Source organism: Oryctolagus cuniculus, chromosome 5 (genome assembly GCF_964237555.1).
Source record: "Oryctolagus cuniculus chromosome 5, mOryCun1.1, whole genome shotgun sequence".
NCBI classification, from domain to species: domain Eukaryota; kingdom Metazoa; phylum Chordata; class Mammalia; order Lagomorpha; family Leporidae; genus Oryctolagus; species Oryctolagus cuniculus.
Window position 1 is genome coordinate 163749045 of NC_091436.1, and position 27194 is coordinate 163776238.

General features: G+C 51.3%; 1 long non-coding RNA gene across 1 annotated transcript; it reads left to right on the top strand.

Annotated features, from left to right (window-relative positions):
• Positions 1–3907: 3907 nt before the first annotated feature.
• On the top strand, positions 3908–27118 carry LOC138849840 (uncharacterized). Its single transcript, XR_011389061.1, has 2 exons — positions 3908–8058; positions 25789–27118. It is a non-coding gene; the product is annotated as an uncharacterized lncRNA (long non-coding RNA).
• Positions 27119–27194: the final 76 nt, after the last annotated feature.

Consider the following 27194-nt stretch of genomic DNA (forward strand, 5'->3'; position numbering starts at 1 on the left):
CTACTGGTTCACTCCCCAAAAGGCTACAATAGCTAGGGCTGGGCCAGACTGAAGCCAGGAGCTTGGAACTCCGTGCAGGCCTCGCATGTGCGTGGCAGGGCCCAAGTACTCGGGCTGTCTTCTGTTGCCTTCCCTAGCTCATTAGCAGGAGGCTGAGTAGGAAGTGGAGAGGAAAAGACCCGGAACCAGCAGTCTGATACGGGGACCTGCTGCCCCATAGCACCTGCCCCAGGAGTGCCTGGGTGTGATTCCCATCCCTGGCTCTGAACTCCGGCTTCCTGTAAGGCAGGCGCTGGGAGGTATCTCTGAGGGCTCAAGTGACTGGGTTCCTGCCACCCACAGGGGACGCTGGCATTGAATTCTTGGCTAATAGCTTTGGCCCTGGCCCAGCCCAGCCCAGCCCAGCCCAGGCCACTATGGGCATTCAGGAAGTGACCCGGCAGATGCGAGCGCTCTCTCTCTCTCTCTCTCTCTCTGGGCCTAGCTGTCTCTCTGAAAACAATGTTTTAAAGAGGGATGGGGGGGGGTCACAGCAGTGAGCCAACATCCCTGAGTTGCGCCCTGGAGCCAGGGCTCCCTGCCCCTGCTTTGCCATGCTCTGCCGCAGGCACGGCGGCTGCCCTCGTGGGGAGGGAGAGCAGGGAGCAGCACGAGATGACCCGGGATGTGGGCGATGTCCCAAGCAGGAGCAGAGGCTTTGGTAAAGGCACTGAGGCAGGAAAATGCGCTTTCGCTCGCTGGCAGCATCAGAGGACTTGGTGGGTGGGGGTGCGCAGCAGCGGGAAGCGTGGTGGGGGGGTGGGAGCTGGCGGTGGGGGTTGAAGACTTCCTGCTTCGTTGCATAATCATCACAGTACCCGTGCTGACTGTCCGAAGGGCAAGCTTCAGTACAGCGCACAGCAGTTCAGAGGTGAATTTGGCAGTGATGTGCAGGAGAGATGGGCAGAGGCCTTGAAAGAGAGACACCATTTGGGAAGCTCCAAATAGCCAAGAAGCAGGATGGTGTTCCCGAAACACTGGGACTTCACGGGCCAGCCGAGCTTCCCCCTTAATGTAGGCAGGATGAGCTTGAGTGTCTCAGTATTCTATCTTGCTACATCACCATCACCATCACCATCACCAGAACCATCACCATCACCAGATAGCACTTCAAAAGCGAACGTGTGCCACACTGCATAAGCAGGAAGATGGTGTTGCTGTGTCGATTGTCTTTCCCAAGAACAACCTCTGGAAACTGCCACCAACTGATGAATTTTCCTCCCGTGAACACACACACACACACTCACACTCACACACACACACACAAATCCACACTTGTTTTGTTTTTCTCATAACAGAAAGGCAAACCCTCAGTTCTGGCCGTGCCACCAGTCCTTCCCCAGGCTCTAGGAACCACTGGGGTAGAATATGATGGTGTGACCCCCAAACAGCCCATCTGGGAACGGCGCTCAGTGGCCACTCTGAGGCTGATCCCCCCACCCCCTGTCCCGGGATCCGGGTTAAGCTCGCGATTCTCTCTGGACTGCTCCACATGCTTGCACCAAAGTGCCCCCATGAGGTTGGTCTGAGCTACAGGCTGCCCAGGCCCTGCAGCTGTCCCTCCAGAATCTGAACCCAGGGAAGAGACTGCATTTAGACTGGAGAGCACTTGAACTGGAAGGCCGTGCGGGGCTGGAATAACCATTGGGGGACATGAACAGATCAGTAGTGAACAGTGTGGGGACAGGAGGAACCTGCATGGAGAAGTCCAGGTAAGGGACTCTCAGAAGAGAACTGGAGGCAGACACAGCCCTGTTCACAAGGCCTTCTTTAAACTTTATTTATTTTTTTTTGTCAGATAGAGTTAGACAGTGAGAGAGAGAGAGACAGAGAGAAAGGTATTCCTTCCATTGGTTCACCCCCCAAATGGCCACTATGGCCGGAGCTATGCTGATCCGAAGCCAGGAACCAGGTACTTCCTCCCGGTCTCCCATGCGGGTGCAGGGCCCAAGCACTTGGGCCATCCTCCACTGCACTCCCGGGCCACAGCAGAGAGCTGGCCTGGAAGAGGAGCAACCGGGACAGAATCCAGTGTCCATATGGGATGCGGGTGCCGTGGGCGGAGGATTAGCCTAGTGAGCCACAGCACCGGCCCCACAAGGCCTTCTTATGCTCACCGGTGAGATACCCCTGGGCTGACCGGCTTTTTCTTTCAGGCAACCGAAGTGCCCTGATAAAAACCAAGATGGCGGTGTTGGACAGAAGGGAGGAGAACTCAAAGGAGAAGCAAGTGCACCTTGGAAGGGGTGGGAGGAGTGCCCAAGGCCTGGCCCCAGGATAGCAGAGGTGGGAAGCCTGGGAGCGGCGAGCAGCCAGTGGTGAGGCGGGCGAGGCGGGCGTGGCGTGCCAGCGGGGCAGACGGTGGGGCAGACAGGTGCAGTGGCCCTAACCAGGGTTGTGCCCTGGTGGATTTGATTTGGGAGGGTATGGGATGAAGGAAGGGTGTGGAGATGAGACAGGCAGACTCAGGCCGGAGAAGCGGGACCAGGAGCCTGGAGAGGAGAAGAGATGGAGGCCCCCTGTGTGTGTGTGCGGTGTGGTTTTAGGCTGTTTCTTGCTGTGACGTGAGGAGGCCTGAGTCCGAGCCTCGCTTTGCCTCCTGGTTCTGGAAGCCGCCACAGACTTGGCCTCTGGGGAGGGCTTCACAAAGATGTCATCATGCGGCCAGGCGGGGAGATGGGGGCGGGGAAAGGAGGGAGAGAGAGAGAGAGGCAGAGAGGGAGATAGAAGTGCCAGCTGCACTTGACAGCATCCCACTCTCATGATAACCAGTGTAGCCCAGTGAGAGTGAGAACCTACTCCCGTGAGCAAATTAATATCTTCATTAATCCCTCTTAAAGGGCCCACCTCCTCTTAACACTGTTACATGGAAACCAGGTCTGGACAGATGTGAATTTTTGGGAGGAAGGGGCATAAACAACATCTAGACCCTAGCGAGTGTATCCACCGTGCTAGGACAATTCTCCTCATGGGCAGTGCAGCCCCACGTTTTAGTAATTCTGGCTTGGGATTTGGAGATGGAAGAGATACAGGGGTCAGAGGTGAGAAATATAATTTTTGCTTAACAGCTGATAAAACAGGCCCAGAGAGGAGAGAAGATTTAGCCAGGGCCCCACAGCTGTTGAGCTTCAAATCCAAGGGTTCTGAATCCAAACAGATCCTAAATATTCTACCAGCAAACACTGGGGCCTCTTTCCAATGTGTGTTGTCATCATTCCTTTCATGTTTGTAAGCCTCTGTAAACTGTTTCCGTTTTATTGGAGAGACGCAGGGAGAGTGTCTTGGTCTTGGTGACAAAGCCGGTGCAGGCCTGCCGCCAGGTCTCCAGGCAGCACCCCCCACGCAGCTACCCCACAGGCTGTGGAAACTGCTCCCCCTGCCCGTGAGCACTCTGGCCTGCAGGGAGCATTGTCTCCTGCTACCCTCAGCTGCAGGTACGCTCTCAAAAAGAGTCCCCCACTTTGCCGCCATCCCGCCCCCAAACACGCCACACCTCTTATTTCAACGACATCTGATTTTGTTGGCATGATTAGTTAACATAGCATTTACATTAGCCAGGTAGAGGGTCCTCAATTAGGATTATATTTCCTTTACTGAAAAAAAAAAAGTTTGACTTTCCTGCATTTAACGGCTGCTTCTAAAAAGATTCCTCATTTTTTGATGTATCTGTCTCTGATTCATTCCTTGTGCTTCGTCAGGTCTGATAAATGCCTCTGAGTGTTCTTTCCCGAAGGTTCAAACATGACGAATTCTCTCTATCTTTTGCTTTGGGGGGGGTGGCAGGTGTAGAACGAAGCAGCCTCTCTACTAAGCAGAACTTGGTATCGTGCACCCTGAAATGAAAGTCACCCTAGCGGCCGGCGCCGCGGCTCACTAGGCTAATCCTCCGCCTTGCGGCGCCGGCACACCGGGTTCTAGTCCTGGTCGGGGCGCCGGATTGTGTCCCGGTTGCCCCCTTCCAGGCCAGCTCTCTGCTGTGGCCAGGGAGTGCCGTGGAGGATGGCCCAAGTGCTTGGGCCCTGCACCCGCATGGGAGACCAGGAGAAGCACCTGGCTCCTGCCATCGGATCAGCGCGGTGCGCCAGCCACAACGCGGCGGCCATTGGAGGGTGAACCAACGGTAAAGGAAGACCTTCCTCTCTGTCTCTCTCTCTCACTGTCCACTCTGCCTGTCAAAAACAAAAACAAACAAACAAACAAAAAAAATGAAAGTCACCCTAGCAATCTAATGTAGCCATGAAAACGGGAGGCTTAATCCCCACGGGGCCTTTCCCTGGCACAAAGGTTTTGCCCTCTTTGGAGAGTGTCCTGGCCTCTTTCTAGACCCTCAATATTCTAGATAACTACTGTGACCTCGTGCCATAGCTTGTCACCATTCCTTTCCCTTTTGTGTACATTTAAAGTTTATTTTCATTATTTTGGAGAGAGATCAATTATCTGAAGTCTTCTTTTTTTATGAAACTGTTCGGCTTATTCAGGAAAGAAATGTAAATATTTTTACCTAATGGATGTAAAGCTGGCAGTGTGTAGGAGTGTGCATTAGCAGGGAGCTGGAGTCAGGAGCTGGTAATGGGTGTTAAACCTGAGGACTTCAGTGTGAGACACAGGCAGCTTTTTTTCTAGAGAGTTATTTATTATTTGAAAGGCAGTTACAGAGAGAGAGAGAGAGAGAGAGAGAGACATGGAGCGGGGATGAGATCTTGTATCTGCTGATTCACTCCTGAAATGGCTGCAATGGCCAGGTCTGGGCCAGGCAGAGGCTGGAGCTTCTTCCGGGTCTCCCATGTCGGTGGCAGGGGCCCAAGAACTCGGGGCATCTTCCACTGCTTCCTGAGGTACATTAGCAGAAAGCTGGATCAGAAGTGGAGCAGCTGGGATTCAAACCAGTGCCCATATGGGATGCCACCATCACAGGCAGCAGATTAACCTGGTGTGCCACAACACCAGCTTGGATATAGGCATCTTAGCCAGCATCTTTTTTTTTTTTTTTTTGACAGAGTGGACAGTGAGAGAAAGAGAGACAGAGAGAAAGGTCTTCCTTTGCTGTTGGTTCACCCTCCAATGGCCGCTGCGGCTGGCGCACCGCGCTGATCCGAAGGCAGGAGCCAGGTACTTATCCTGGTCTCCCATGGGGTACAGGGCCCAAGCACTTGGGCCTTCCTCCACTGCACTCCCTGGCCATAGCAGAGAGCTGGCCTGGAAGAGGGGCAACCGGGACAGAACCCGGCGCCCCGACCGGGACTAGAACCCGGTGTGCCGGCGCCGCTAGGCAGAGAATTAGCCTGTTGAGCCTCAGCGCTGGCCAGCCAGCATCTTAACCACTAGGCTTAACTGCCCACCCTAGCTTCTCCTTCATTACTTCTTTTAATTTTTTTTAGATTTATTTATTTATTTGAAAGTCAGAGTTACATAGAGGAGAGGCAGAGAGAGAGAGAGAGAGAGAGAGAGAGAGAGAGAGATAGGTCTTCCATCTGATGGTTCACTCCCCAATTGGCTGCAACAGCCGGAGCTGAGCCGAGCCAAAGCCAGGAGCCAGGAGCTTCTTCCGGGTCTCCCATGTGGGTGCAGGGGCCCAAGGACTTGGACCATCTTCTACTGCTTTCCTGGGCCATAGCAGAGAGCTGGACAGGAAGTGGAACAGCTGGGTTTCGAACTGGTGCCCATATGGGATGCCGGCGCTTCAGGCCCAGGCATTAACCCGCTGTGCCACAGCGCCGGCCCCCGTTACTTCTTTTCTTAACTTTATTAATCTTAGGAAACCAGGGCATGTAACATTAGAGCTTCCTTCTGAAGTTGATGAGGAGATGCGCACATGCTGGTATTAAGGCCTAGCAGACACATCAAAAGCAACATGCAAGTTGACCCTTGGGTTTTTCTTTGGGATAAAACCAAGACTTTGATTAGCTCTTGGGGACCTAAGGAAGGAGTGGCAGATTCACTGTGTTATCACCTCGCGGCCGGGGGTCGGGAAGCTGCAGCCAAGGATTCGGGGCAGGGTTTAATGCTCAGACTGACAACCCAAGGCGAGGGGCTCCAGGCAGTCCCTGCGGTGGGGCACTGGAGGGTGCCGCGGCCGCGGCTGTGCCTGTGGCTGAAGCTGGTCCTCACCCCACCGCCTCCCACAGTTTTGTTTTGTGTGGGAGGGGAGCTCAACCAGGGAAGATTCTGCAGCTTCCAGCGTGCATCAGGTCGGCGGGAGCTCCTGCGAGCCCCACCCGGGAAGGTAGCCAGGCCCTGGGACGTTGGGGGATGCAGAGACAGACTGGGCTTCCTGACTGGTGAAGAAGTGAGCTGCTCTCCAGGGGTTGGAAGTCGTTAATTTTGCTACTGAATGAGAGAGTTCCGTTTTCTTTGGGTTTGTTTCAACTGTCTTCTGTGCCACTTTCGTTGAATGCCAACTGGTTATTTGCTGAACCTATTTAGATAAAGAATCAGATCTTGAAGCAGACTTGTCTCCTCCATGACAAAAAAAAAAAAAAAAAAAGCCTGCATTTAAAAACAATAGAATAGAAAAGTCTGGTACCTGAAACACATGGAAATTCAATCAGCAATTGAACCAGTGATGAAGAATGCTGTTTTTAAACTAGGATCGAGTGTCTCCACCCTTCTTCTCTTTCCTTTTCTTCAACTGATTTCAATATGAATACCAAGGAACCGAAATGATAACTATTTTTGAATCCTTCTGTCGGGTTAAAATTGTTGGAAAGTGAATGATGGAAATGTTAACTACTGGGACCAGCGATGTGGCACAGTGCTTGAAGCCGCAGCCTGTGACGCTGGCTCCCTTATGAGTCCCGCAGGCTGCTCCACTTCCACTCTAGCTCCCCACTAATGCCTCTGGGAGGGCAGCAAATGATAGCCCAAGGACTTGGGCCCCTGCCACCCAGGCAGGAGCCCCAGATGGAGTTCCAGGCTCCTGGCCTAGGCCTGGCCCAGCTTCAGCCGTTGCAGCCATTAGGGGAGTGTATCTGTGGATAGAAGATATCTCTCTCCTTGTCTCTCTGTCTCTGTCTCTCTCTTTCTCTCTATAACTCCATTATTTCAAGTAAACAAATCAATCTTGGGGGAAAAAAAAGAACTCTCAGAGAGAGAATGAAAACTAGAAGAAGATAGACCTGCCCTGTGGTCACCCTTTGGGGGAGATTGGTTTTTACTTAATTACTCATTTTATGACTTGGACAGGATTCAGCACCCCAAACTCCGGTCAACATTTAACCCCCCCAAGTTTTATGAGAATGGCTAATGAATTGAGGAAGAGACTTGATTGAGTCACGGCAGGTGGGCTCAGTGGGAGGGCTGTGGGTCACTGTGCACTTGCCCAGGGTTCAGCCTGGCCTCCTTCTCCCGTTTCTGCTCTTCCCTCCTCACACGCTCTGCCATCCGTTACCCACAGAGGCCAGGCCACCAGGACCGCCCCACCCCATATCGCACAATGACCCTCCACGACTGTGCACCAGAATGGACTGTTTTCCTCATAAGTGAGTGCCTCGCAGATCTTTTAGTTAAAGTTTAAAAAGCCGACTCACAGGAAAATCAGTCACAGAAAAGTGGTGGTGTTACTGTTTTTTTTTTTTTTTTAAGATTTATTTATTTGAAAGAGTGACAGGGAAAGAGGGAGACACACACACACACACACACACACAGAAGAGGGAGAGAAAGATCTTTAACCCACACATTTACTCCCCAAATGCCTACAGCAGCTGGGCCACGGCCAAGTTGAAGCCAGGAGCCAGGGACCACGCCCAGTCTCCTAGGAGGGTAGCAGGAGCGCGGTTTCCTCACCAGCATCTGCTGCCGCCCAGGTGCAGAAGACTGGATTGGAAGCTCAGAGTAACCAGGACTGAAGCCAGGCCCTTAGACATGGATGCAGGTGTCCAAACAGTGGCTTAACCTGCTGTGCCGCGGTGCCCGCCTACCTGAAGCTGTGGCGGAGGCTTTGGAATTGGTTTGCAGGAAAAGTTGGAAGAGTGTGGAGGAGCAGGCCGGGGAGAGCCTGGAATGCTGGGAGCAGACTTACAGGTGATTCTGATGAGGGCTTAGAGGACCGGACGCTGGCAGAAAAGTAGGCGCTAAAGGCCACGCTGGAAACGAGAGTTCTGCTGGGAAGTGGGCCATAGGTCACCCTCGCTACACCGTGGCAAAGAGCCTTGGCTTTTTCTGTGTCGGTGTCCTGAGACGCGGTGGGCGGCTGAACCAGTTTGTCTGGTGGAGGAGATGGCGAGGCAGCCAAGCGACACCTGCGCTGGCCACCGCGAGCAAGTTGCACAGGGAGAATCCGGAGGCAGCGGGACAGAGCGGAGAGGTCTGGGGAGGTCACGGCCTGCAGAGAAGGAATGGAGGGGGGGAGGGGGAGAGGGAGGAGGGAGGGGGAGGGGAGGAGGGAGGGAGGAAGAGCTTTCTCTGGACAGGAGAGCCAGGTGGAGGAATGTCTTGCTGACAAAGGTCGGCTCAAGGAGCTGGGAGCTAACAGGTGGGCGCGGGAGGAGGCAGCTCCGAGATCCTCCAGGCCGCCCCCTTCCGCCACGGGCCGAGGCCTGCACGTGAACATGTGTTCCAAAGATCTTCCTTTTCGGATCACTCTGGATGCTGGCTGGCCGGGTGCAGGCGAGGCTCCTGCAGTCCCGGGGATGCTGGTTTCGCAGTGTGGGAGACTTAGGGCCGGCGGCAGCATCCACTGAGACATCAAAGGAAAGCCTGGGAGTCCACGCAGACTTCCCTGCAGGACTAGGGCACCTGCAGGGGGCAGTGCAGAGCGGCGCTGGGCCACCTGGGAGTGCTGCCTGTCCTCTCAGGGCCTACAGGTTTGGTCCCCGCTGCCCTGGAGATAAACACATCCCCTGCCTGGACCAGGTTCATACCAGTTTAGGGGCCAAGACTGGCCTAGATTGGCCTTTGGCTCACTACACTCTCACTGCAGTACATCAGTGTGCTGAGTGACAGCTGCCAGATGTCTGGACAGGAAACATTGGGCCATATAAGGAGTGCAAAGGGCTGGCAGTAGACTTCAGAAGATTCTCACCTTGAATATTCCTCCCCTTCTTTAGCATGTACCTGCCATTCCTTAAACAACTGAACAGTGTTAAACTCAGTTCCGAGATGGGGCCACTGCCCTCCGAGCTAGCCCGCGCTCTGACTGTGGAGTGTGTAAAGGCAGAGTTACAGAGAGAGAGGTCTTTGATCTGCTAGTCCACTTCCCCAGATGGCCACAATGGCCAGGAGCTTTATTCAGGTCTCCCACATGGATGCAGGGGCCCAAACACTTGGGCCATCTTCGGCTGCTTTGCCCAGGCCATTAGCAGGGAGCTGGGTCAGAAGTGGAGCAGCCGGGACTTGAACCAGAGACCACAAGAAAGCAGAGATGCCAGCAGCATTGGCCTCTCGCTGAGGACAGCTGTAAGCAGCGTGCTGGGAAGGCCACAGACCACGCGGTGCATCTTCAGGGAGCAGCCGCGTGCACAGAGACCAGCAGAGCTGGGGGGCACGGAGCCCTCCAGGGAGGTTTCAGAGGTGTGTTGGGCAAACTGGGGTGCAGGCAGGGATGGGCGACCGGAGTGGAACCACAGCACCTGGGCCCCAGGCCGTGACACTGACCAAGGCCGCAGTATTGTTTTCTCCTGGAAGTTCTCACTGACCAGTTGCAAACTTGCACTCTGGAATTTCTTGATAGCAAGGGTATGAACAAAGGAAGGTTCAGCGTCTTTTTTTCTTAACCTTCCAAGTAAGTAGAAAAGTTAGAAGCAGAACCAGAGAAAAAAATAATTAGCTGAAGCACTAGTAATTTAGTATCCCACATTTAGAGAGCTGGACTGGAAGAGGAGCAGCCGGGACTAGAACCCGGCGCCCATATGCGATGCCGGCACCAGAGGCGGAGGATTAACCAAGTGAGCCATGGCACCAACCCCAGTATCCTACATTTAGAAAGCAACCTCATTATACATGAGTTTTTATATTTCTTTAAAAAAAAAAACTTCATTTGAGAGACTGATATAGCAAGACAAAAAAAAAAAAAATAGAGGGCTGCTATTGGCTGGTCCTCACTCACACCCCACAGCAGCCAGGGAAAGCCAAGGTCAGGGGCTGGGAACTCAGTCCAGGTCTCCCATGGGGGTGGCAGGAACCCAACTGCTTGAGTCATTGCGGCTGCCTCTTGGGTCTGCGTTAGCAGGGAGCTGGAGTTGGGAGCCACAGGTGGATGCTGAGCCCAGGCACTCTGGACGGACACAGTTCTCCTAGCTGGCAGCTTCACTTCGGGGCCAGGTGACCAGCCTGAGTTTTTATGTCCCTTTAAATACTGCTTTAAATGGCTTGCATTGTTCTCTCCTGCAACAGCTTGAGCCTTTACATTGTTTGCTATAACATTTACAATTCTTGTCGTGGCTGCACAGGGAGTGCATTTATCCTCTTTCTCCCATTAAAACACCTTGCTAGGCTGACGTGCCCATGTTTCCTCCATGCCACGGAGACAGAATCTGGTGAAAACTGCCAGATGATAACCAGCATCGCTGACAGGGTGTTGTTTCCAGGCTAAATCCTCTGTTGGTACTGCGGCGTGGGTGTGGTTCTCAAACCCTGCAGAACTTTAAAACCCACTTACGTGTTGATGGCACTAAGAACGTAGAAACTTGATTCCACAGTGGTGTTTTGGAGGTGATCCTGGTGGGAGGTCCTACAGTCACTGGGCACAGGCCCTAGGAAGGTGGTTCTCATGACAGGGTTGTTACAAAGCCCTGAGTTCATGCCCAGCCTCTCTCTCTCTCTGCTGCCTGGCTGGCCCTGTGGTCCTTCCAATGCACTTGCTCCCTGCACCACCACGGCGTCCACCATCCTCACCAGATGCTGAACCAGTGGTGCTACCTGACCTTGGTCTGTGAACCTCCAAAACCATGAGCTAAACAAACCTTTTGTCTTTGTAAACTTAGTTGTCTTGGGTATTTTGTTGTACTAACAAAAAATACACAGGGGTAGTTCTGTTCCTAGTACTTGTCCCGTGCTAGCAATGGGCAGTGCCTTAGTTCAGATGTTCCCGTGTCTGGTGGCCCGAGGAGCTGTTGTGGTTGCTCTTCAGGGAACCACAAGGAAGGAGGGAAATGATCTTCCTACGGCCTCCACGGGAGCTGGAGGGAGATCCACCTTGAAACTGCACTTGGTGACTTGGACCTTGAACTTCACCAGAATGCAGGGGCCACTTTGACTTCATCAGCCAGGACAGGATATCTTGCTCGGCAGTCGTGTTTCATCTATAACAAAGTGTGTCTCTTTGTTTGTTTAATGATGAAAGGGAAGAGCTAGCGGGAGCTTGGGTAGGAATAGACTCTTCAAGCAGACTTTCCAATCTCTAACATAAGAGAGACCTAAACTCTCTAACAGGGCGATGGATGCTGTTTCCCTTCATTCTTATAAGCAATAGTATTAGTTAAATCTTTTTTTTTTTCTAAAAAAACTCACAATTTGGGACTGGCATGTGGCACAAACAGGTGTTTGCAATGCAGCATCTAATACCAGAGTCACAGCTGCTCCACTTCCAATCCGGCTCCCTGCCGATGCACCTGCGAATGCAGTGGAAGACGGCCCAAGTGCTTGGGCCGAGGTCACCCATGTGGGAGGCCCAGATAGAATTCCTGGCTTCTGGCCTTGGCCTGGCTCAGACATGGCTGTGGCCATTTGGGGTAGGGAGAGTGAACCAGCAGATAGAATCTCCTCTCTCTCTCTCTCTCTCTCTCTCTCTCAAATACACAAATAAATCCTTTTTAAAAATCACAGAATTTCAGCATCAGAAGCATCAGGTTGATGTCACACACACACACACACACACACACACACACACACGCACCCCTCTGGGTTGAAATCTGAAAGTCAGATTTGGCTTCCAGGGCACAGCGTGCTCCAGGGCTGGTACGGGGAGTGAGATTGCACATCCGGCGCTGGGTTTCTCACACGAAGAGTTTTTGGCTCTCTGGCTGCCTTTGGAATAGTTAGAATTCTTTGTTGCACTGGGTTTTTCTGAGTCACGGCAGCGTTAGCGTCTGGCAGATCTTGCGTGTGTTTCTGAAGGAGGCAAGGGGAGCCTGTAGAGAATCGAGTTTGCTGATGAGGGGCAGGGGGCTGGGAGCCAGGGGCAGAGTGAGAGTGGTGAAGAGAGACACTCTGGCCTCTTATTTTCTCAAAAAAGCATCCGAAGAATTTGTCAATTCAGCGTTTATCTGGCATTTGCTCTCAGGGGCACTGAGAGTCACCCCCCTGCGACAGTTTGCTCTTCTCTCCCTCTGCAGAGGCAATGCCTAAAGGAAAAGAAAACTTAAGGGAATGTAGCTTTGCATTGCTCTAAAATGCCTTAAAAAAAAAACACTAGGATTAAAAAACTCACGCCCCCTGCAATAATTCTGGTGATCTCTGGGGAGTCGTGAATGCCCAGCCTGGGGACAGCAGCCTGCCTTCTGCCTTCCATCGGGGCCTGGTGACTCAGCACTGGCCGACTTCCCGGGAGTCAGCGCCCACCACGAGGAAGCATTTTCCGCTGCTCGGGGAGTCCCCTGGGAGACACCTCCTCTGATCAGCACGGCGCCTCCCCCAGCCTGGGCTCCTGCTGCGGAGCCCGGACACAGCGGGCTGTGTGTGTCCTTTTACTTTATTTGAGAAAGAGAGAGAGATTCCATCCACCATCTCAACCCCCCAAAGACCCACCGTGGCCAGAATGCTACCCAGGTCTCCGAGGGCCATAGGAACCTGATTACTGGAGCCGCCACCACTGCTGCCTCCCAGGCTCTGCCCTAGCAGGAAGCCGGAGTCAGGAGCAGAGCCAGGAGTTGAAGTCGATGCTCTGATGTGGGAGGTGGCATCGGAGCTGCTGGGCTGACAGCCTGCTCCCCAGCTGTGGGTCATAGAATTTCTCTGCTAGATTTTCAGTTCTCTACCACATGGTCTGTGCTTGTCTCTCCTGTGCATTGAAGCCAACTTTATCTTGGGGGCTTAGAGTCTCCCTTGTCGTAAGCTGAATTTGAATGCTCTAGAGGAGCTGGTGCTGTGGCGTGGCTGGTAAAGCCACCACCTGCTACACTGGCATGCCACAAAGGTGCAGGTTCGAGACCTGGCCGCTCCACTTCCGAACCAGCTCCCTGCTAGTGCACTCAGGAAGGCAGCGGAAGATGGCCCAAGCGCTTGGGTCCCTGCGCCGGCATAGGAGACCCAGAGGGGGCTCTGGACTCCTGGCTTCGGCCTGGCCCAGCTCCAGCCATTGTGGCCATTTGGGGACCTCTCCCTGTCTCTGTCACTCTGCCTTTCAAATAAATAAAATCAATAAATCTTAAAGAGAATGCCCTAGAATCAGAACACAGGCTTCAGTACTGGCTACCTTAAACCTAAGTGCTTTGAGATAATACCAGGAGACTTAATCTAAGAGTTGATGGGAAACCATCTTAGTTGAAGGCATTCATCAAAGTCTTCCTAGGGACAGATTGGAGTTCCTAAAAATCTAAAAGAGAACAGTTGACTTAAGACCGGGCATAGGTTGAACTGGTCAAGACAATGGTCACTCGGGACTTTCAAAGACACCTGTGTTTGGACAGTGAGGCAAGTGCTATTTTGAAGGAAGCGAAGGCTTGGAAGTAGGTGTCGAGATAAACACCCACTGTTGAATGTGTTCTCCAAAACCCCCCAGCTCGGGCAGGTGGAGGGGCCCTGAGCCACGTGACCCCGCCCCTCGGCACCCCCAGACACAGGCAGCCAGGCTGCTCGCTGCTCCCGACTGCTAGCCCTTTCCTGCCTGAGGTCAGGGTCAAAGTTCAGAAGAAAACGTGGATGCCCACATCCCTCAGTGTTTCCCTTCTCACCAGGTGACAGCCCTGGGCAGGAGGCCCTCTGCTCAGGGCTCCAGGCCGGCGTTCCTTAAAGAGCTCCTGGCTGCAAAGGGCTAAGGGGTGGAGCTTTTAAACTTGTTTCCTCTCCTCTCCTCTCCTCTCCTCTCCTCTCCTCTCCTCTCCTCTCCTCTCCTCTCCTCTCCTCTCCTCTCCTCTTTTTTTCTTTCTCTTTCCTTTCTTCTATCTTTTTTTTAAGATTTATTTTTATTTATTTGAAAGAGTTACAGAGAGAGGTAGAGACAGAGGTCTTTCATCCGCTGGTTCACTCCCCAAATGGCCACAACGGCTGGAGCTGTGCCAAACCGAAGCCAGGAGCCAGGAGCTTCCTCTAGGTCTCCCACATGGGTGCAGGGGCCCAAGGACTTAGGCCATCTTCCACTGCTATTCCAGGCCACAGTAGAGAGCTGGATTGGAAGAGGAGCAGCCAGGACTAGAACCAGTGCCCATATTGGGATGGTGGCGCTTCAGGCCAAGGCTTTAACCCACTGCGCCACAGCGCCAGCCTCTGTATAGGTTTTTCGTAACATGCATTTTCCACAAACTTTAGGAAGATCCCATACATATCCTACTTCAAAATTGCTTTGCACCAGAATAAACCAATCTTTGAATACCATTTTTCCATGACAGTTTTGAAGTACCCTTGTATTGTTGGAAGCTAGGGGGCAATGAAGCAGTGCCTTGAGGAATTTAATTCCATCCTAGAATTCTGTGCTCAAACTCTTTTAAAAAAAGATTTATTTATTTATTTTAAGAGTTAGAGAGAAATTTGGCATCCACTGGTTCACATCCCAGAAGGCCATAGTAGCCAGGCAGGGCTGGGCCAGGCAGAAGCCAGGAGCAGGAGCTTCATGTGGGTCTCCCACATGGGTGGCAGGGGCCCAAACACCTGGGCCATCTTCTATTGCTTTTTCCAGGCCATTTAGCAGGGAGCTGGATCAGAAGTGGGGCAGCTGGGACACAAACTAGCACCCATATGGGATGTCACAGGCAGTGGCTTTACCTGCTGCACCACAATGCTGGCTCCAATGCTCAAACTTTTTTAAAGATTTATTTGTTTATTTGAAAGGCAGAGTGACAGAGAGAAAGGGATCTTCCATCCAGTGATTCACTCTCCATATGGTTGCAATAGCCAGGGCTGGGCCGGTAGAAGCAGGAAGCCAGGAACTCCATCCACATCTCCCACCTGGGTGCAGGGGCCCAAACACTTGGGCCATCACCTTCTGCCTCCCCAGGTGCATTAACAGGGAGCTGGATGGGAAGTGGAGTAGCCAGGACTTGAACCTGTGCACATATGGGATGCCAGCATTGCAGGCGGCAGCTTAACCCGCTGCACCACAATGCCAGCCCCTACACTCCAGTGTGTGGGAGAATAGTAAAGACATTTTCTAGACACATAAAGTTCACATGCACCTCAGAAAATTCCTGGGGGAAGGACTGTGGAGTGCTAGAAAAGGGGACCCCCATCTGTGCCGGAGGTGGACGGGGTGCCCAGAGCAGTGGGGAGAAAGACCCTGCGGGGACCCTGCTCTCTGGGGCTGTGAGTCCTCAGACATCTCTGGAAATCTCTGGAAGAGTTCAGATAAAACTGATGTACTGCCTGTGGTCTGCAGGTGGCCCAGCTGGTTGGGTGAGACTTGGAGCCCGAGTTAGAGGGCGGGACGTACAGCACTGAGCTATGCACTCCGGGGAAATGGTTGTGTAGGAAGGTCCTTAGAACACACCACGCTGCTCCACTCTGCGTGGGGTTTCACGGTCATGGCGATGGAAGCAGTGGATGATGGACAAGTTAAGATGAACCACAGAAAATGTTGGTGAAGGTATGTGTGTGAGTACATGTGTCAGTACATGTGTGTATGCATGTATGTGTGTGAGTATATGTGTATGTAGGTGTGAGTGTGTGAGTATATGTGACAGTACATGTGTGTGAGCATGTGTGTGAGTACATGTGTGTGGATATGTGTGTATGTGTGTATGTATATGTATGTGTGTATGAGTGAGTGTGTGAATGTCATTACCTGTGTGTGACTACATGTGTGTATCTGTGAGTATGTGTGTAAATATGTGTGCATGCACATGTGACTGTGTGTGAGTGTGTGAGTACACGTGTCAGTTTATGTGTGAATATATGTGTGAGTGTATGGATATGTGTGAGTATGTATATATGTGAGTATGTATGTGTGTGAGTACATGTGTGTATCTGTATGTGAGTACATGTATGTAAGTGTGTGTGTTGAGGATAGAGACTGAAAGAGCCAAATGGCTCTCGGAGTGGCAAATCCATGGCAAATGCCTACAATCGGAACAAATGAAACAGGAGGTGACGATCTAAACAAGTTATTCAGAGAAATGGAGAGAGATCCGAGTCTCGACTAAAAGAGGTGGTGGGGGTTGCTCTAGGTAGGGGCTGGTGGGAGGGGCAATGGGGCGGGTTCCACTTTTTTGTTTTTTTGGTAGCAAATCTGAACCCAGCAGGAAACTGGGGTGAGGGGGCAGGTGACATCCAACCTCCTCTGCCCTCCCCCTCTACAGCTGTGCTCTGGGCTGGAGGTCATAGAGTGCTGGCCTGGGAGGGGGTTTCTCTGGGACTTCCATAGTTTTATTATTTTATAATAAAAACATTTGAATTAATTGCCAACAATGACGAATCAAGAGATTTTTTTTTTTTTTTTTGACAGGCAGAGTGGACAGTGAGAGAGAGAGACAGAGAGAGAAAGGTCTTCCTTTGCCGTTGATTCACCCTCCAATGGCCGCCGCTGCAGCCGGCGCACCGCGCTGATCCTGGCAGGAGCCAGGAGCCAGGTGCTTTTCCTGGTCTCCCATGGGGTGCAGGGCCCAAGCACCTGGGCCATCCTCCACTGCACTCCCTGGCCATAGCAGAGAGCTGGCCTGGAAGAGGGGCAACCGGGACAGAATCCGGCGCCCCAACCGGGACTAGAACCCGGTGTGCCGGCGCCGCAAGGTGGAGGATTAGCCTATTGAGCCACGGCGCCGGCTTGAATCAAGAGATTTTTAATAAAATTCCAGATTTCTAGTTTCTCTGGAAAGAAAGCAGAGGAGGCGGCAAGGAAACACCTGTGCACCGGCTGGCACCGAGAAGCAGGGGCTCGGCTGGGGCTGCGCTCCCTGGGTAGCCGAGACCCACCCGGCCCTGATCAGCTCCCTGCCCTTCTGGTTTCCTGCCTGGTCTTTGCAGGCTTTTACAAATACGAGGTATTCAAATACGAATTTTCCTGCTTCACCTTTTGAAAGCAGTTCTAGCAAAGAGGAAGACCTCTTTGTTGTTCCTCTTTCCCCTTGTGCATTTGCTATTCTTTCTTAAGGTGGATAGTGTCGGTCTGTTAGGGGCTGCCACACAGCTGTGTCACTGCCCTGAGAAAGAATCCGTTGTGGATCCAGATACAAGTTCTGTGACCTTGAACAAAGCCACTGCATGTCTCTGTTCCTTTGTCCCCTTGCTAGGGGCAGGCCCTTTAACTGTTGTTGCAAGATTTAAACACCTACTGCACATGAAAACTAAAGCCCGTTACATTATTAAAAATCATAATAGCGCATACATTGGGGTGCGGCAGGTTAAGTGGCTGCTTGGGGAAGCCTCCATCCAATATCTAAGCACTTGTGATCAAGTCTTGCCTCTACTTCCCAATCTAGCCTCCTGTTCACGCGCACCCAGTAAGGCAGCAGGTACTAGCTCAAGTACTGGGTTCCTGCACTCACAAGAGGGCCCTACATCGAGTTTCTGGCTCCTGGCTTTGGCCTGTCCCACCTCTGGCTATTGTGGGCATTTGGGGTGTGAACCAGTGGTTAGAAGATCTCTCTGTCATTCTGCTTTTCAAATAAAAATCAACAAATATTAAATTTTAAAAACCCATAATACAGGGCTGGCGCTATGGCCTAGTAGGTTAAGTCTCCACCTGCAATGCCCGTAGCCCATATGGGTGCCAGTTTGAGTCTTGGCTGCTCTTCTACTGATCCAGCTCCCTGCTTATGGCCTGCGAACCAGTGAAAGATGGCCCAAGTGCTTGGGCCCCTGCACCCATGTAGGACACCCAGAAGAAGCTCCTGGCTCCTGGCTTTGGTCTGGTTCAGCCTGCATCATTGTGGCCACTTGAGGAGTGAACCAGGAGATAGAAGATCTCTCTCTCTCTCTCTCTCTCTCTCTCTCTGTGTGTGTGTGTGTGTGTGTATCTCTGTGTAACTATTTCAAATAAATATATCTTTTTTTAAAATTCATGACAAACACATATTATGAAAAACCATTGCATGGGCTAAAAAATTCTTTTGTATCAAAATAAACCTCGTTAAATTCCATCTTCCCATGAGCTTTCTGAAGGATCCTCGTATTTCACTAGCACAGAGTTTTCGGAGTTCACGTGTGTAGTGTGCATGCATCCTGTTTAAGGCTGGATTATGGTCCGTTGCTGGTGTGGACCACATCTCGCTCACTCATCCACGGATGCACAGTTGGGTCGCTCCCACTTTGGAGCCTTGGGGTGTCAAGCTTCTCTGACACGGGTGTGCAAATCCCTGCAGTTTTGCTTTGACTTTACCCAGGCAGGCTTACAGCTCGACAGAGTTTGTGCGTGGGCTGATTCTCCTTCTTCATGCTAGATAGATTTAAATTCACATATTAAAGCAACATCACGACCTTTTCTTTGACTTAATGTTATAGAAAGTAATTTTGTTCCTGGCACGCAGAGGGTTAGTCCTCTGAATGAATAATTCAGACACTTTCAAAATTCTAATAGATATGAGAAGTGAATTCACCTGAGAGAACAAATCTTGGGAAAAAGATGGCGTGGACACCATGATCCAGGTTTGGGCTGTTACAGATTGGTCAGAAGTCCAGTAAGAGTGGCTGCTCTTCAGCTGTGAGTTTGCCAGGCACACCCATGCAGCAAGTGCTTAAAACTTAGCAAAGTCAGCCGGCGCCGCAGCTCACTAGGCTAATCCTCCCCGCCTTGCGGCGCCAGCACACCGGGTTCTAGTCCCGGTCGGGGTGCCGGATTCTGTCCCAGTTGCCCCTCTTCCAGGCCAGCTCTCTGCTGTGGCCCGGGAGTGCAGTGGAGGATGGCCCAAGTACTTGGGCCCTGCACCCCATGGGAGACCAGGAGAAGCACCTGGCTCCTGCCTTTGGATCAGCGCGGTGCGTCGGCCGCGGCGGCCATTGGAGGGTGAACCAACGGCAAAGGAAGACCTTTCTCTCTGTCTCTCTCTCTCACTGTCCACTCTGCCTGTCAAAAAAAAAAAAAAAAAAAAAAAACTTAGCAAAGTCTGTAATTCCAGCTGCATTTTCTTGAATACTTTGAAGCTCGGGCTTTTAATAGGTTAGTGAGACAACGTAAAAAGACTGGGAGTTAGTATCTGAAGCAGCAGCTTGTATTGGACGACTTTCCCTTATTACAACTAAAATAGCTAAGAGGAGCAACTTACAAGGGCAGGTTTCTCTCAGCTCAGCTTGGAGGTTCACAGTTCAGTACGGGGTAGCCAGTGAGTCTGGCATCTGATGGAGGCTGCACAGTGGATCAGGACGCAGAGAGCCACGCAGGAAGCACACTTGACTTGTATAATCCACTCTCTGGGGAGAACTCTCTTCCAAGGGCAAACCCCCAGTGACCCAAAGACCTGCCACCAGGCTCACCTCTTGGGCACCATAGGGAGATCAAGCCTCCACCCTTCATCATCAGCCACTGACGTGAGTCTTTGCAAGTGAACATCTGCATGAGTTTGCGGAGCCAAGTGCTGTTCCAAACAACACAACTCTGTGTCTTCTCGTCTCGTCACCCTAGAAAATATCTCAGCTGGTTCGCAGCAGGGCTTCATACGGGTCAGATGATCGATGCTACACCAGATACTCCATTTTACAGTACAGAACGCCACGTTGCGCCAACCAGCAGTGCCCCAGACGCATATCCCTGGCCGACAGAGAGGACACTCGGCAGCTGTGAATGCTTGGGGCCTCCAGGGCTAGGTAACTAATACCAGGACTCAGATGGCATGGCGCTGGGCAGCTGTCCTATCCATCTGCCACTCAGGGGCTGTGTGGCTTCTCATGGTGCTTTTCCTTGCACATCTGCTCTTGTCTTTCTTTCAATCTGCTTCCTTTGCTTGCTCGTTAGGAATATGGCTCAGTCAAGCCAGCCACCTGGATTTTCCGATGTCACCTTTATCCACAGTTAGCGTTCAGCTGTGTCTGCAACCCTCAGCTCAGGATGTTGACTGATTGACAAGCATCTGAGCTCGTTGCCAAGTGAGTCAGCTTGGTGAGGGTGGTGCTGGTCGCAGGGTAGGAAAGGCAGAGAGGGTGGTGGTGGGAGCTCACGGGGCTTCTGTGGGCAGCCAGTGGAACAAGTCCACAGCACTGGTTAGAAGCAGGTTGGACGAAAGAACAAACTGGTTGAAAACAAAGAGAGAAGCATCCTTCCCCCGTAGCTCATGAGGCCGGCCCTGTTCGGCCTCTGCTGCTCCTTGTGCAATATGTGGCCTTCTAGACGTGACTCATTCCTGGGAGAGCCTGTAAAACCTCCGCGAAACAAAGCATTGCGATTCTGTTGTTCTTTTATGGAAGGTCCTTGGTTATACTAATTAGATAATTAACTCGTCGACCTCTAAATGTTTATTGAGTACTGACTGCGTGCCAACACTCTGGCTTGTCCTTTCCCGCTCCGTGTGCAGAGGCTGCCTGGAACTTGAGTGCGTTTTGCTTTGCGAAGTAAGGCAGGAGTCCCTACATCTCCCAGGCCCTGCCTAGGAGCTCTCCATATGGAACCTTGTGGAACCCCCTGCAGCCTCAAGTCTCAGGGATTGTATTTTCCCATTGTAGGGATTAATCAAGGCTCAAAAAAGGAAATAGCTTGACCAAATGACACAGCTAGTCGGGGGTCAGGAATGGCACCCCAGATGGTCTTTTGCCAAGATTATGCTCTTCTGCACCACTTCAAGGTACCTTGTGTGGAAACATAAATTCTTGGTCTAGATTCTTAAAGGGCTCTTCACAGAGCCATGAATTGAAGTAGGCACACAAGGGGCCACTTGAGTGAAATGCACACTCTCGGTGGGTGGGTCTCTAACCCAGATGTGACTGTTTGAAAGCACATTTAAAATAAATTGTCATTTTAGTGATTAAAATTTGAAATATGTAATTTTATTTTAGGACTCTTTAATGGATAGGAAGAAAGTTAAATGTGGAAATGTGTCTGAAAAAATATAAATAACATTCTATCTGTATAAAAAAGAGAGTTTCCAATTGTTAAAAAATTTCATTAATTTTTAAATAATTATTTTATTTATTTGAAAGGCAGAGTGACAGAGAAAGTAGGAGACAGAGAGAAAGAGAGAGAGAGAGGGAGAGAGAGAGAGAGATCTTCTTTCCACTGATTCGCCCTCCAGATAGCCACAACAGCCAGGGCTGGGCCAGGCCAGGCCAACGTCAGGAGCCAGAAACTCCACGCAGGTCTCCCAGGTGGGTGGCAGAGCCGGAAGCACTTGGGCCATCCTCCACTGCTTTCCCAGCACATTATAGGAAGCTGGATCAGAAGTGGAGCAGCCGGACTCCAACCAGCGCTCCTGTATGTGATGCGGGCATCCCAAGTGGCAACTTAACTTGATGAGCGACAATGCCACCCTATGTAATGTATTTTACACATTTAAAAATTCTTCAGAGTAGCCCTAGAAGAACATTGGGATGTCATGTGAACGTCATTTTGGTCTCGTAAGTAAATTTATCTCCATCATCAATGCATTTATTCTTAAAGCAAATGATCGTTCTCTACTTTTCTCGCTCTGAATTTTTCTTTACTTCTAGAGCCACATATTTATTTAAAACCATTTTCATATTCTTCCTAACATGTGAGACCACATAGGATTCAAAGATAATTTGAATAGGGTTTTTTTTAATTTGAGAGTAAATTAGAATATTCAAAAGAATTTTCTCTTTTCAGTATTTTTTAAAATTTGTTTGAAAGTCAGAGTTGGGGTGGGGGAGACAGAGAGAGAGAAAGAGATCTTCCATCTGCTGGTTCACTCCCCAAATAGCTGCAACAGCTGGGGCTGAGCCAGGCCAAACCCAGGGTCTCCCTCCATCTCTCCCATGGATGCAGGGGTCCAAGGACTTGGGCCTTCTTCCACTGCTTTTCCAGGCCATCAGCAGGGAGCTGGATCAGAAGTTGGGCAGCTGGGACACAAACCAGTGCCCATTTGGTTTGCCAGCGTTGCAGGTGGTGGCTGAACCTGCCATGCCACAACACCAGCCCCCACTTCAGTGTTTTCAATTCAGTTAATCAAACATGCCCATAATATTGCTGAACTCTAAACAGTTATAGATGAACTGCCTTGAAATTTCAACATAAGGGCTGAGTGCTGAGGTTGCAAAGCTAGTACTCAAAACCGCCCCAGGTTTCAATTCTACTCAGGTGCCTGGTGCAGATGAAGGTGCAGATCAACTGCGTACAACATCAGGACTGACTGTTCCTCTAACTTTATAAAAAAAAAAGATGTATTTATTTATTTGAGAGGCAGAATTACACACAGAGAGAGAGAGGGATCTTCCATCCACTGGTTCACTCTCCAAATGACTGCAAACGGCCGGAGCTGGGCTGATCCAAAGCCAGGAGCCAGGAGCCGCTTCTGAGTCTCCCATGTGCGTGCAGGGGCCCAAGCACTTGGGCATCTTCCACTGCTCTCCCAGGCCGTAGCGGGAGCCGGACTGGAACTGGAGCAGCCGGGACTCTTATGTGATGCTGACATCACAGATGGAGGCTTAACCTTCTTTTTTTTTTTTTTTTTTTTTTTTTTTTTTGACAGGCAGAGTGGACAGTGAGAGAGAGACAGAGAGAAAGGTCTTCCTTTGCTGTTGGTTCACCCTCCAATGGCCGGCGCGCCGCGTTGATCCGAAGGCAGGAGCCAGGTACTTATCCTGGTCTCCCATGGGGTGCAGGGCCCAAGTACTTGGGCCATCCTCCACTGCCCTCCCGGGCCACAGCAGAGAGCTGGCCTGGAAGAGGGGCAACTGGGACACAATCCGGCGCCCCGACCAGGACTAGAACCCGGTGTGCTGGCGCCGCTAGGTGGAGGATTAGCCTAGTGAGCCGCGGCGCTGGCCTAATGGAGGCTTAACCTTCTACACCACAGGCCAGCCCCACCTCTAACTTTTTAATGGTAGAGTTAATCCATAGTTTTCAAAGAAATATTGGGGAAATCCCAGTTGAAAGGAAAATAATTCAATATCTGCTAGCCAGAGGTCTGAGGGAGCTGTGGCTTCTCCAAACCCCAGCCCAGTGGTTGCACCACCTCTCACCAGCAAAGAGCCAGGCCTGGCGGAGGTCTCTGGGGACTTGCTGGTGTTACCAGAATGGACTGCACACTCGTCTCTACCACAAGGGTCAGCCAGTCATGGCCTGGGAGCCAGCCGTGACCCTCCACTGGTGTTTGAATGGCCCTTGAACTAGAATGGTCTTTCCACATTTAAATGTTTGAAAACAATATGGGGGAGAGAGACAGTACTATCTTATAAACAGAAAAATTAAATTCTGATTTTAGTGTCCATAAACAGCGCTTGTTTGTAACACAGCTTGCTGGTTCACTCAGGTGCTGTCTGTGGCGGCTTCGCGTTAAGAGGCCAGCCTGGGCGCTGTCTTAGGATGCGTGAAGAAAATCAAAACAGCCCACAGGGAAGCCCTTTCTACCGCCTGCCCCTTCCAGTCTCCTGGCCCAGCAGTGTCTGTGTCTCTCTCTGGTGCGTCTCCTCTCTCCTGTTACAGTACATGAAGTTTTCTTGCCCCCCTACTGGTCCCTGTTCTTTATAAATGACCCAGCCACAAAGTGGACTAAAGCCAACCGGCAAGATGCGAACCTTCAAGCTGTGTCCAGCCCCGACTCCTCTCTGAGGTCCAGGTCCTGGAGTTACTGGACCGTTTACTTGACACCCTAATGGGGGGACCTAACAAGCATTTCAGTTATAAAACGGCCAAAATGCAGCTCTCAGTTTTCTCCCACAGACTTGTTCCTCTGCCACTTACTCTCAGCTCGGTGAGTGAAACTACAGTGGATTCAGCTGTTATGGCAAAAATCCAGAAGATAGGAGGTTCTTGTTCCACCCAAAACCCCCAAATCTGCTTCCCCGGTGATTTTTGCCACGTTGACCTTCAACATGTGTCCTGAATCCACCGACCTCTTTTTCTCCTTGGTTACCCCTACCTCTTGCACGTGGCCCCGCAGTGCCTGCTGACTAGTCTCTCTCTTCTGCCCTCGCTGTCCTACCCTCAGCATGATCCATCAACCCAAACTCACTTCCGCTCGCTCCTTCACTCCCTCCAACCTCTTTTTTTATTTGACAGATAGAGTTAGACAGTGAGAGAGAGAGACAGAGAGAAAGGTCTTCCTTCTGTTGGTTCAGGCTGCTATGGCCGGCGCTGTGCCGATCCAAAGCCAGGAGCCAGATGCTTCCTCTTGGTCTCCCATGCGGGTGCAGGGGCCCAAGCACTTGGGCCATCCTCCACTGCACTCCCGGGCCTCAGCAGAGAGCAGGACTGGAAGAGGAGCAACCGGGACTAGAACCCAGTGCCCATATGGGATGCCGGCGCCGCAGGCAGAGGATTAACCTAGTGAGCCATGGCGCCGGCCCCATCTCTCCAACCTCTTAAAGCTCTCTCTCATCTTGGACATTTTGCTGGGGCTTAAGCTTCCTCTGGAGGTTCCTTTATCATGACTCCAATTAAAGTAGCCTATAGCCATTTGTGAATTTCTTCTTTGAACTGTCACTCTATGAGTGAGTTATTGTGTTCTTAATTTGTATTTTGGCTTTTTCCTCCTGAAAGTGAACTCTGTGAGAAAAGGAACTTATCACGAAACCCCAACCCCAGGATCATCCTAGCTGTTATGATCTAAATGTGGATCAATTGCAGTTCCAGGGCTATCATACATTGTGTTTTCCTGTGCCGTTTTTGCCATGTTTGTAATCACGCCGCAGTTTTGCACCGTGCCATTTTCACTCAGCCTAAGTAGGTATTTTTTGCACGTTATTCAATCATATTCATAGACACCCTTTTAGTGATTGCCCAATACTGCTTTCCCATGGCTGTTTGCTTTGGCCTATTTCATTGTAATTTGACATTTAGGTCATTTCTAATTTTTCACAGTTATGAGCAATGTGTTGATTCATTTGTGTGTGTGTGTGTGTGTTGTTTTGTCAGTGTCACTGCAAGTGAACCCGGGGGGCCCATGATTCGTCCAGAGTGCCGCACACCTGGCCTCGCTCCGCTCCGGTCGGAGAACAAGCCAGGGTCTGGGGTACAATTAGCATTTGAATTAGTGACAGGAGGATAAGCAGGTGATTATCCCATTTCACAGCTGTTGAGTGGTGTTAGGGAGACACTGTCTGACAGCTTGAGCTTCACATGCAGGGTTTATTAACAAATGATTAAGAAGAAAAGAACTACCGGTCTTTTAAATAAATGAAAATGGGATTTCAAAAATGAAGTCCTTCCAAAGCGCTTTAACCAAACCAAATGAAAGCGATTCCAACTCTTAAATCAAGTTGCTTGTTTACAAAGTGAAGAGCACAAGTAATCCCATTTCAACCTTCCTGCCTCTCGTCTGAACAGCCCCGAGTGGTCTCCAGACAGCCCAACAATGCCCCTTAGCTAGGCAAGGCGCCCTGACAGTACCGAGCCAGAGCCCGGCGCTGCGTTAAGCCCGTGGGGAAGCTACGTGATGGAACCGCCCACAGCCGCACAGGGTCACCCGGAGAGGCAGTGCTGGCACAATCGGGCACCAGCTTTAAGCAGAACACACCCCCCTCCCCCGTGCTTGAAGAACGCTGTGTTGAGTTAGAAACAGGTGTGGACACTTCCATCGGCCCTGATGTTTGTCTTGTCGGTCTCCCTCTCATTTCTCACTGCAGTGCCTGCTGGCAGGGGCCTGAGACTTTGCACAATTTGCGTGGCCTTCAGATGCGTTTATACTTCCCAGTTTAAGTCTTACGTCGGTGGATTTGGAATCAGCACAGATGTAAAGCTACCACAAGTTCCTTACTGCATGCCCATCTGCGGTCTAGGTTTTCCAGAAGTCCTGCAGAACTCAGCAGAACTCTCCCTGAGCCAGGCTTCTCGGTGAGGCACCCACAAATCCCTCGTAGCTGGGGAGAGCGTGACTTTGACCAAGGTGAATGTCGTTTCTCCCTGCAGCTGTGCAAACCCAAAGAACCAAGCAAACACAGCTCAAACAAGGGGTCTTCAAAAAGTTTGTGAAGTGGGACTGGCTCTGTAGCAGGTAAAGCAGCCGCCTGCAGTGCCGGCATCCCATACGGGCTCCAGTTCAAGTCCCGGCTGCTCCACTTTCCATCCAGCTCTCTGCTATGGCCTGGGAAAGCAGTGGAGGATGGCCCAAGTGCTTGGGCCCCTGCACTTGTGTGGGAGACCAGGAAGAAGCTCCTGGCTCCTGGCTTCAGATTGGCACAGCTCCGGCCATTGTGGACCTCTCTCTCCATTTCTCTGCTGCTCTCTGTAACTCTGCCTCTCAAATAAATAAATCTTCTAAAAAAAAAGTTTGTGAGAAGTGAGTGGTTGGGGGCGGGCATTGTGGCACAGGTTAAGCCTCTGAGTGCTCTGCCTTTATCCCCAGTGCTGGTTCCCTTGCCAGCTACTCTGTTTCTTCTTCTTTTTTTTAAAGGTTTATTTATTTACCTGAAAGGCAGTGTTACAGAGAGAAAAGGAGAGAGAGAGACAGAGACAGAGAGACAGACAGAGACAAGAGAGAAATCTTTCACCTACTGGTTCACTCCCCAGATGGCTGCAGCAGCAAGGGCTGAACCAGGCCAAGGCCAGAAATCAGGGGCTTCACCCAGGCGCACTGGGGCCATCTCCCGCTGCTTTCGCCGGCACGTGATGAGCAGGGAAGGAGAGCGGCCGGGGCTCGAATCAGCGCTCACAGACAGGCCTGCATCGCCACACCACACCACCAGCCCCATGCTCTGCTTCTGATCCGGCTTCCTGCTCGTGCACCTGAGAGGCAGCAGCTGACGACCAAGGACTTGTGTTCCTGCTACCCACATGCAGACCTGGACGGAGTTCCTGACTCCTGGCTTTGACCTGGCCCAGATCTGCTTGTTGTGGGCATTTGGGGAGTGAACCAGTGAATGGAAGGTCACTCTCCCTCTCCCTCTCCCTCCCTCTCTCTCTTTCTCTCCACCCCTGTCACTCTGCCTTCCAAATAAATAAGTCCTTTAAAATGAATATTATGAAAAATTTTTGGATTTCAAAATTTGGTTCTGAGAGAAACTTTTCCATGAACTTTGAACAGTAGCTTCTT